The sequence below is a fragment of the Oncorhynchus masou genome, chromosome 6, assembly GCF_036934945.1.
Source record: "Oncorhynchus masou masou isolate Uvic2021 chromosome 6, UVic_Omas_1.1, whole genome shotgun sequence".
Lineage (NCBI taxonomy): Eukaryota > Metazoa > Chordata > Actinopteri > Salmoniformes > Salmonidae > Oncorhynchus > Oncorhynchus masou.
Window position 1 is genome coordinate 40441459 of NC_088217.1, and position 11686 is coordinate 40453144.

Consider the following 11686-nt stretch of genomic DNA (forward strand, 5'->3'; position numbering starts at 1 on the left):
CACCAACTCCACCTCGATCCACCACCCACTTCCAGGGTTTCCGAGTCTCCGGAGCCCAGGATCAACAACCCGCCGTGTTACTCTGGGGAGCCCACTGAGTGCCGCTCATTCCTCACTCAGTGTGATGTGGTGTTCTCTCTCCAGCCCAACACTTACTCCAGGAGCGCAGCCCGCATCGCCTACGTCATTTCTCTCCTTACCGGACGGGCGCGTGAGTGGGGCACGGCAATCTGGGTGGCGAGGGCTGAGTGTATTAACCAGTATCAGGACTTTAAGGAGGAGATGATACGGGTTTTTGACCGTTCTGTTTTTGGAGAGGAGGCTTCCAGGGCCCTGTCTTCCCTATGTCAGGGGAATCGATCCATAACGGATTATTCTATTGAGTTTCGCACTCTCGCTGCCTCTAGTGACTGGAACGAGCCGGCTTTGCTCGCTCGTTTTCTGGAGGGTCTCCTTGTCGAGGTTAAGGATGAGATCCTCTCCCGGGAGGTTCCTTCCAGTCTGGACTCCTTAATAGCTCTCGCTATTCGCATAGAGCGACGGTTTGATCTTCGTCGCCGAGCTCGTGGAAAGGAGCTCGCGTTCTCCGTTGCTCCCCTCTCCACATCACTGCCACCTGCCGCATCACTGCCACCCTCCTCCGCCGGCTCGGATGCTGAGCCTATGCAGCTGGGGGTATCCGCATCTCGGCCAAGGAGAAGGAACGGAGAATCACCAATCGCCTCTGTCTCTACTGCGGCTCCGCTGGTCATTTTGTCACCTCATGTCCAGTAAAAGCCAGAGCTCATCAGTAAGAGGAGGGCTACTGGTGAGCGCAACTACTCAGGCCTCTCCTTCTGGATCACGCACTACCTTTCCGGTCCATCTCCGCTGGCCCGGTTCATCTGCTTCCTGCAGTGCCTTGATAGACTCTGGGGCGGAGGGCTGTTTTATGGACGAGACCTGGGCTCGGGAACATGACATTCCTCTCAGACAGTTAGGGAGCCCACGGCCTTGTTCGCTTTAGATGGTAGTTCTCTCCCCAAGATTCAGCGTGAGACGCTGCCTTTAACCCTCACTGTCTCTGGTAATCATAGCGAGACCATTTCTTTTTTAATTTTTCGTTCACCTTTTACACCTGTTGTTTTGGGTCATCCCTGGCTAGTGCGCCATAACCCTTCTATTAATTGGTCTAGTAATGCTATCCTATCCTGGAATGTTTCGTGTCATGTGACCTGTTTAATGTCTGCTATCCCTCCTGTTTCCTCTGTCTCTTCTTCACAGGAGGAGCCTGGCGATTTGACAGGGGTGCCGGAGGAATATCACGATCTGCGCACGGTGTTCAGTCGTTCCAAGGCCACTTCTCTCCCTCCACACCGGTCGTATGACTGTAGTATTGATCTCCTTCCGGGAACTACTCCCCCCCCGGGGTAGATTATACTCTCTGTCGGCTCCCGAACGTAAGGCTCTCGAGGATTATTTGTCGGTTTCGCTCGACGCCGGTACCATAGTCTCCTCCTCCTCTCCCGCCGGAGCGGGGTTTTTTTTTGTTCAGAAGAAGGACGGGTCCCTGCGCCCATGCGTGGATTATCGAGGGCTGAATGACATAACAGTTAAGAATCGTTATCCGCTTCCTCTTATGTCTTCAGCCTTCGAGATCCTGCAGGGAGCCAGGTTTTTCACCAAATTGGACCTTCGTAACGCCTACCATCTCGTGCGCATCAGGGAGGGGGACGAGTGGAAGACGGCGTTTAACACTCCGTTAGGGCACTTTGAATACCGGGTTCTTCCTTTCGGCCTCGTTAACGCTCCAGCTGTCTTTCAGGCACTAGTTAACGACGTCCTGAGAGACATGCTGAACATTTTTGTTTTCGTTTACATGGACGATATCCTGATTTTTTCACCGTCTCTCTCGATTCATGTTCAGCACGTGCGACGCGTCCTCCAGCGCCTTTTGGAGAACTGTCTTTATGTGAAGGCTGAGAAGTGCACTTTTCATGCCGCCTCTGTCCCTTTTCTCGGTTCCGTTATTTCCGCTGAGGGCATTAAGATGGATCCCGCTAAGGTCCAGGCTGTCATTGATTGGCCCGTTCCTAAGTCACGCATCGAGCTGCAGCGCTTTCTGGGCTTCGCTAATTTCTATCGTCGTTTCATCCGTAATTTCGGTCAGGTGGCAGCTCCCCTCACAGCCCTTACTTCTGTTAAGACGTGCTTTAAGTGGTCCGTTTCCGCCCAGGGAGCTTTTGATCTTCTTAAGAATCGTTTTACATCCGCACCTATTCTTGTTACACCTGACATCTCTAGTCAGTTTGTTGTTGAGGTTGACGCGTCAGAGGTGGGCGTGGGAGCCATTCTCTCTCAGCGCTCTCTCTCTGACGGCAAGGTCCATCCTTGCGCGTTTTTCTCTCATCGCTTATCGCCGTCAGAACGTAACTATGATGTTGGTAATCGCGAACTGCTCGCCATCCGCTTAGCCCTAGGCGAATGGCGACAGTGGTTGGAGGGGGCGACCGTTCCTTTTGTCGTTTGGACTGACCATAGGAACCTTGAGTACATCCGTTCAGCCAAACGACTTAATGCGCGTCAGGCTCGTTGGGCTCTGTTTTTCGCTCGTTTCGAGTTTGTGATTTCTTATCGTCCGGGCTCAAAGAACACCAAGCCTGATGCTTTATCTCGTCTCTTCAGTTCTTCTGAGGTCTCCACCGACCCCGAGGGGATTCTCCCTGAGGGGCGTGTTGTCGGGTTGACTGTCTGGGGAATTGAGAGGCAGGTAAAGCAAGCACTCGCTCACACTCCGTCGCCGCGAGCTTGTCCTAGGAACCTTCTGTTCGTTCCCGTTCCTACTCGTCCGGCCGTTCTTCAGTGGGCCCACTCTGCCAAGTTAGCCGGCCACCCCGGCGTTCGGGTACGCTCGCTTCCATTCGCCAGCGTTTCTGGTGGCCCACTCGGGAACGTGACGCGCGTCGATTTGTCGCCGCTTGTTCGGTCTGCGCGCAGACTAAATCTGGGAACTCTCCTCCTGCCGGCCGTCTCAGACCGCTTCCCATTCCCTCTCGACCGTGGTCTCACATCGCTTTAGATTTTATCACCGGACTGCCTTCATCAGCGGGGAAGACAGTTATTCTTACGGTTGTCGATAGATTCTCTAAGGCGGCTCATTTCATTCCTCTCGCTAAGCTCCCTTCTGCTAAGGAGACGGCTCAGATCATTATCGAGAATGTTTTCCGAATTCATGGCCTTCCGTCTGACGTCGTTTCCGACAGAGGCCCGCAGTTCACGTCTCAATTTTGGAGGGAGTTTTGCCGTTTGATTGGGGCTTCCGTCAGTCTCTCGTCCGGCTTTCATCCCCAGTCTAACGGTCAAGCCAAACGGGCCAATCAGACTGTCGGTCGCATTTTACGCAGTCTTTCTTTTCGTAACCCTGCGTCTTGGTCAGAACAGCTCCCCTGGGCAGAGTACGCCCACAACTCGCTTCCCTCGTCTGCTACCGGTCTATCTCCTTTTCAGAGTAGCCTCGGGTACCAGCCTCCGCTGTTCTCATCTCAGCTCGCCGAGTCCAGCGTCCCCTCCGCTCAGGCTTTTGTCCAGCGTTGCGAGCGCACCTGGAAGGGGGTCAGGTCGGCACTTTGCCGTAATAGGGCGCAGACTGTGAGGGCCGCTAATAAGCGTAGGACCAAGAGTCCTAGATATTGTTGCGGTCAGAGAGTATGGCTCTCCACTCAGAACCTTCCCCTTAAGACAGCTTCTCGCAAGTTGGCCCCGCGGTTCATTGGTCCGTTCCGTATTTCTCAGGTCATTAATCCTGTCGCAGTGCGACTTCTTCTCCGCGCTATCTTCGTCGCGTTCACCCGGTCTTCCATGTCTCCTGTATTAAGCCCGTTCTTCGCGCCCCCGCTCGTCCCTCCCCCCCCATCCTTGTCGAGGGCGCACCCATCTACAGGGTCCGTAAGATTTTGGACATGCGTCCTCGGGGCCGTGGTCATCAGTACCTAGTGGATTGGGAGGGGTACGGTCCTGAGGAGAGGAGTTGGGTTCCCTCTCGGGACGTGCTGGACCGTTCGCTGATCGATGATTTCCTCCGTTGCCGCCAGGTTTCCTCCTCGAGTGCGCCAGGAGGCGCTCGGTGAGTGGGGGGGGTACTGTCATGTCTTGTTATGTCTGTTCCTGTCCTTTCTCTTCACTCTGTCTCTCTCTGCTGGTCTTTTTAGGTTACCTTCTCTGTCTCTCATTCTTCAGCTGTTCTACATCTCCCCTAACTAGCTTATTCACTCCTTCCCACCTGTTCTCTCTTCCCCCTCTGATTAGGTCTCTATTTCTCTCTCTGTTCCTGCTACTTTCAGTGTCTGATTCTTGTTTGTGTTTTTGATGCCAGAAGCAAGCTGTCGTCCCGTTTGCTTCCACCTTGTCCTATCCTGTCGGAGTCTGCCTGGCAGGTGCATCCTGCATTATACTAACGTTCTTTTTGTTCCATTGACTACGTTGGAAGAGGATTTATGCCATTCCTGTTTTTCATTAAAGAACTCTGTTTTCTGTTAAAACCGCTTTTGGGTCTTCACTCAAGTACATAACAGACCTGGCCTAAAGCAACAGGCTGCGGTACAGAGGTGGAGGAAGACCAACATGGTATTTCACATATTCTGGAGGTTTGTCATGTCTGAATAATCATGAGGCAATCTCAAATCAAATCAAATGTTATTGGTCACATACAGTACACGTGCTTAGCAGATGTTATTGTGATTGTAGCAAAATGCTTGTGCTTCTAGTTCTGACAGTGCAGCAATATCTAACAAGTAATGTCTAACAATTTCACAACAAATACCTAATACACACAAATCTAAGTAAAGGAATAGAAAAATAATACATAAATATATGGATGAGCAATTTCATAGCGGCATAGGCTAAGATGCAATAGATAGTATATACAGTATATACACATGAGTTGAGTAATATGTGAACATTAGGGGTGGCAGGTGGCCTAGTGGTTAGAGCGTTGGACTAATAACCGAAGGGTTGCAAGATCAAATCCCAGAGCTGACAAGGTAGAACTGTTGTTCTGCTCCTGAACAAGGCAGGAATAGAAAAAAATATATGGGTAAACAATTTCATAGTGGCATAGGCTAAGATGCAATATAAAAACTAATTATTGGCCCGTCGTCTCAGCGAATGCTAGAAATAGCTGATAAGAACCTTGATAGTGGTGTGTATATATATATATATGCACCAAGGAAAATACATAGATTAAGAAAAATAAGTTTTTTTATTTGACTTTCTTTCATTTTAATTTTATTTTTATTTTTTCAAATGTACTATTATATTTTTTGACTTTTTATTTTATTTTTTTAAGCCTGTCACATCTGTGAATGTGGAATATGTTTTGTTGGTTGATTGAAAAACAAGAAAACTTAATAAAACTTTAAATTGAAAAAAATAATTTAATACAGTATATACACATGAGATGAGTAATATGTGAACAGGTGGCTTAGTGGTTAGAGTGTTGAACTAGTAACTGAAAGGTTACAAGATCAAATCCCAGAGCTGACAAGGTAAAACTGTTGTTCTGCTGTTCTGCTGTCATTGAAAATAAGAATTTGTTCTTAACTGACTTGCCTAGTTAAATTAAGGTAAAATATATATTAAAGTGACAAGTGTTAATTTATTAAAGTGGCCAATGATTTCAAGTCTGTATGTAGGCAGTAGCCTCTCTGTGCTCGTGATGGCTATTTAACAGTCTGATGACCTTGAGATAGAAGCTGTGTTTCAGTCTCTCGGTCCCAGCTTTTTGATGCACCTCGCCTTCTGGGGTGAACAGGCAGAGGCTCGGGTGGTTGTTGTCCTTGATGACCTTTTTGGCCTTCCTGTGACACCTTCCTGTGACATGTAGGGTGTCCTGGAGAGCCCTCTCGTTGTGGGCGGTGAAGTTTCCATACCAGGCAGATGCTCTCAATTGTGCATCTGTAAAAGTTTGTGAGGGTTTTAGGTAACAATCTATGTTTTGATTTGTGAAATAAAAAATTGTCACTCAAAACTAGTTCCACTGGTGACACTAAAAATAGCCTAGTTATTTTCTATTTTCATCACACCCTAACCTTGTGATGCAAAATGTAAATCATAAGCATATTTACCAAGGAATGGTGTAGGAATGTCAAGGCTGAGCAATTAACAGATCATCAAAGATTGTCAAAAGGTGTTATACACGTTCAGGAGTTATAATGCAGTGCTAGAACACCTGATTGTTGCTTGTTGCTGTTTAATTTATTTGCATAGTCTTACCAATTACTGGTTGACCTGGCAGATAATGTGTTCTTAGTCAATTTACTATGTAAAATGAATACATAAAAAAAAATCACTAATCTTGAATCAAACAGACCAAGTAATGTCTAGTAGTCTCGCTTTCCAGATTCATGGAGCTCCACAGCGGTTGTGTGAAGAGACTGGGTCGTGTCTAATTGACATGAGGCTAGCAACAATTTCTGACCTGAAATGTTCTGCATGGAGTATGCTAGTGTTCAGGTCATGTTAGAGTACAGTTGACCATGTAAAGAAGCATTGAGTCGTCAAAGTGTGTTTCCTCTCTGATCCTCTGAGCCTCATGGTCTGCAGCACTCGGATACAGGATGAGGGGAGGAGGGAAAAGGTGTAGAGTCACTTCATTACAACACACACAATGCACCAATCTTTTGTTAGAGATGGCGGGGAGACGTCCTGTCATTTAAATAGAAAGAAAGTAGCCAAGAGAGCGGAATGGGAAAAGGAAGGGAGACTGGGAAAGACTGACAGATTTAGGAATTCTGTTGTTTTTGGTCTTTTAAGAATTTCCTTTGAAATCTATTAAAAACAATAACAGACATGGCTTTAAAGAAAGAGGGGTGGATACTATGAAAGGTCCTGTTGTGCACTAAATCAAAAATCAAGGATGCCAGTCATGAGAGGGTCACATTGTCCTCTGAAATGGAAGCAAATTACAGAATGGGATACGTTATAATAACATGGTGAGATTATGGTAACACATTACAATTACTCACAGTGATAACATTATTTGCCCAGGTTAGGTTCCTATTTAAATATTCAACATGTTACCTGCAGTAAGAATGTGTAAACTCATGACCTGACTCATAGCTTAGTTGTCCCCCCACCTCTTCCATAGGTTTTCAGAACTTATAGCTTTGCTTTACCTCTGAATACAAAGCTGCAGGGCAAATTTAGAGATGAAGAAAAGCCAATTACTCCATTTATTACTAGGTCATGCTGGGGATCCTCCGAGCACCAGGATCCCCAGCATTATGCACTCAAGCAACCATCAGTAGGCACACCTGCCTTCTCCCTTCACGCGCATCAGCGATCATTGGACTCAATTACTTGTGCCATTACCTTCCCTATATCTGTCTGTTCCCAAGCTTTGTTCCCTGCTTTGGGATTAATTGTCATATGTCTGTGTTACCTGTGTTCTGACGCTGTTCCTGTCTTGTTCCATGTCTGTTCCCTATTAAATGTTTGACTCCCCGTACCTGCTTCTCCTCTCCAGCGTCACTTCTTACACATGGGCTCATGCATATACTCCTGAGCCTCATTCACCAGCCTCGTTGTCTCAATAATGCATTGCTCAATAGTTGCTCTTGTCAGAGATGTTCTCATTGAGTGTTCTTTAAATGGCCCTCTCATCATTGCCCAATGCTCCGATTAAGCTGAACCCTATTCCATCACTATTGTTTTAAAAACGACGAGGCTTAGAATGTGGTTAAACTTCACATTAAAAAAACTCCAACCACATTTTGGACCTAATCCAAGGAAAGTCCTGGAAGGTGAGTCATGGTCATCCATCCCCATGCTCTAATTTTAAACAAGGCCATGTGCACATGAGCAGTTGATAAGAATGAACCTATCAGTTATCTGAAGCAGCAGTCACACAATGTGTGGCTGTCAAAAATGAAGGCCACACATTCTCCAATGTCCAGAACCTTCAAGTATCTGCCTTCTCTTTCCATGTCTAGTCCATGTCCATATACACTTATTGTAACATCTCACCTTTATTCATTGACTGGAATGGAATCTTATTATGTTTTCAATTGAAGTGGAACACATGCAGATGGGCGTATCTTTCTGCTATACTCATTGTTTTCCTAAGGGAGTAGGAGGAGGGCTACTGAGAGCTGGTTTTGATTCATACTGGGATGACGAATTTCAAGGATTTGTATCAGCGGAAATGCGACAATAGAAATCATCTTACAAGATTGATCCATGAAAGACAAAGAACAAGAAGCGTGCCTTGCATCTTTGCTGGGGCTTTTCCTTCAACGGAGCAGGCAGACGCTCTCTGGAGACATGCAGAAGCTTGGGCTTGGGCCTATCTGCGATACACTTCAAATGCCTTCTTTCATTATGTAGCCACAATGCTCTACGTCAGTGATGCCTTTATTTCCTCCCACTGCCTGGGTGACTGTCTGCCACAAGACCTGCACCCGTTAACCCTGTTTCTGTGGGGAACTTTAACTCATTATTTCTCTGTGGCTGCGTATTCTGATTTTAACCCGTGGATGTCCTTTTCTCAAAATAACACTTGGAAGTTTGCTGCAAGCAAACAAACTGTGGCGTTCATAAGTGAGAGTAGAGAAACCCAAGAGCGTGAGACTGTAGTAGGAGACACAGGACCCCTTTAGAAGACTATAGACCTTCTATTAGATATTGTTTTATATCACCAATGAAAGAGTAACAGGCTATAGTCTATAGATGAACGGGCTTCTTTGGCTCAGTAATGCAATGTTTGGTGGGCCAAGGCCACCGACTGACCTGCCTTCCAACTCTTTTTGAATGGTACTTGGCCAGCTGGCACCGTCGCCAAAGCCATGCCTGTCGATGATCGTCCTCCTCATTGCATGTTCCTGTCTGCCCTTCCAAAAATATATGTTTTCACATGGTGTTGAACTTAAATTTCACTCATGAAACCATATTTTCACATGTATTAAATGTAGAGTTCCCATGGTAACACCAGCTCACATGTTTTTTTTATCTTTATTTTACTAGGCAAGTCAGTTAAGAACAAATTCTTATTTCCAATGATGGCCTAGGAACAGTGGGTTAACTGCCTGTTCAGGGGCAGAAAGACAGATTTGTACCTTGTCAGGTGGGGGATTCAAACTTGCAACCTTTCGGTTACTAGTCCAACGCTCTAACCACTAGGCTACCCTGCACGTGAAAAAAATTGCAAGTACAGTGAGGGAAAAAAGTATTTGATCCCCTGCTGATTTTCTACGTTTTCCCACTGACAAAGAAATGATCAGTCTATAATTTTAATGGTAGGTTCATTTGAACAGTGAGAGACAGAATAACAACAACAAAAGTCTTGAAAAACGCATGTCAAAAATGTTATAAATTGATTTGCATTTTAATGAGGGAAATAAGTATTTGACCCCTCTGCAAAACATGACTTAGTACTTGGTGGCAAAACCCTTGTTTGCAATCCCAGAGGTCAGACGTTTCTTGTAGTTGGCCACCAGGTTTGCACACATCTCAGGAGGGATTTTGTGCCACTCCTCTTTGCAGATCTTCTCCAAGTCATTAAGGTTTTGAGGCTGACGCTTGGCAACTCAAACCTTCAGCTCCCTCCACAGATTTTCTATGGGATTAAGGTCAGGAGACTGGTGAGGCCACTCCTGTAACGCCGGGTGAGTGATGAGTGAGGAGTCAAATGCAGAGAGCGAAGTGAACAGGAAAAATGCTTTAATGTCCTTCAAAACGTAACAGGTCCAAACATGGGTGAATGCCCTAAAACACTGGCGCTAAACAAACCCAAAACCTAGTTACAAACACTGGACAGCGAAAACCCAAAACAAACACGAAACATCACCAAACGTAACAACCAACAAGCCTGCACAAACACCAGCGGGCAAAACGAACTAAAATAACACCCATCCCAAAACCCCAACAAGGAACAGGTGAAAACAATTAGACAAAAACAAACGAAAATGAAAAAGTGATCGGTGGCAGCTAGTAGACCGGCGACGACGACCGCCGAGCGCCACCCGAACAGGAAGGGGAGCCACCTTCGGTGGTATTCGTGAAACTCCAGGGCCTTAATGTGCTTCTTCTTCAGCCACTCCTTTGTTGCCTTGGACGTGTGTTTTGGGTCATTGTCATGCTGGAATACCCATCCACGACCCATTTTCAATGCCCTGGCTGAGGGAAGGAGGTTCTCACCCAAGATTTGACGGTACATGGCCCCGTCCATCGTCGCTTTGATGCAGTGAAGCTTTCCTGTCCCCTTAGCAGAAAAACACCCCAAAACATAATGTTTCCACCTCCATGTTTGACGGTGGGGATGGTGTTCTTGGGGTCATAGGCAGCATTCCTCCTCCTCCAAACATGGCAAGTTGAGTTGATGCCAAAGAGCTCCATTTTGGTCTCATCTGACCACAACACATTCACCCAGTTGTCCTCTGAATCATTCAGATGTTCATTTGCAAACTTCAGACGGGCATGTATATGTGTTTTCTTGAGCAGGGGGACCTTGCGGGCGCTGCAGGATTTCAGTCCTTCACAGCGTAGTGTGTTACCAATTGTTTTCTTGGTGACTATGGTCCCAGCTGCCTTGAAATCATTGACAAGATCCTCCCGTGTAGTTCTGAGCTGATTCCTCGTTGTCATGATCATTGCAACTCCACGAGGTGAGATCTTGCATGGAGCCACAGGCCGAGGGAGATTGACAGTTCTTTTGTGTTTCTTCCATTTGCGATTAATCGCACCAACTGTTGTCACCTTCTCACCAAGCTGCTTGGCGATGGTCTTGTAGCCCATTCCAGCCTTGTGTAGGTCTACAATCTTGTCCCTGACATCATTGGAGAGCTCTTTGGTCTTGGCTATGGTGCAGAGTTTGGAATCTGATTGATTTATTCGCTTCTGTGGACAGGTGTCTTTTATACAGGTAACAAACAGATTAGGAGCACTCCCTTTAAGAGTGTGCTACTAATTAATCTCAGCTCATTACCTGTATTAAAGACACCTGGGAGCCAGAAATCTTTCTGATTGAGAGGGCATCAAATACTTATTTCCCTCATTAAAATGAATGCAAATCAATTGATAACATTTTTGACATGCGTTTTTCTGGATTTTTTTGTTGTTATTCTGTCTCTCACTGATCAAATAAACCTACCATTAAAATTATAGACTGATCATTTCTTTGTCGTATAAAATCATCAGGGGATCAAATACTTTTTTCCCTCACTGTACATTCACATGTGAAAATCACATTTGTTGTTTCATATGTGAAAAACTTCCACAACTTGCAATTCCACACTTTCATATATTTTTGTTTTTACATGTGACTGTTTTTCACATGTGGAATTGCAAGTGCACATATAAAAAAGAATCACATGAGAAAATTAGCAGTTTCATATGTAAGGACACTCCAACTGTGAAAATCTCACTTTTTCACATATGTGGAATGGCAAATTCACATGTGGGGTTGAAATAATGTTTTTCTTACATGTTCAAAGATGGTGTTAACATGTTTCAGCAATGTTTCCACCGGTGGAATTACTGTAGGGTGACCACATCTTTAAAAAAACTGCGGGACAAGGGAGAGATATTGTGGGACATTCGCTGAACAGTGGACAGTCATTTTTTTGGGGGGGCGGGGTGTTAATGGATCACGTTCAAATGGCGACATAGTTCTGCTGTATGAAGGTCACTGCCTGTTGAAGGGGCACTTCTTAGT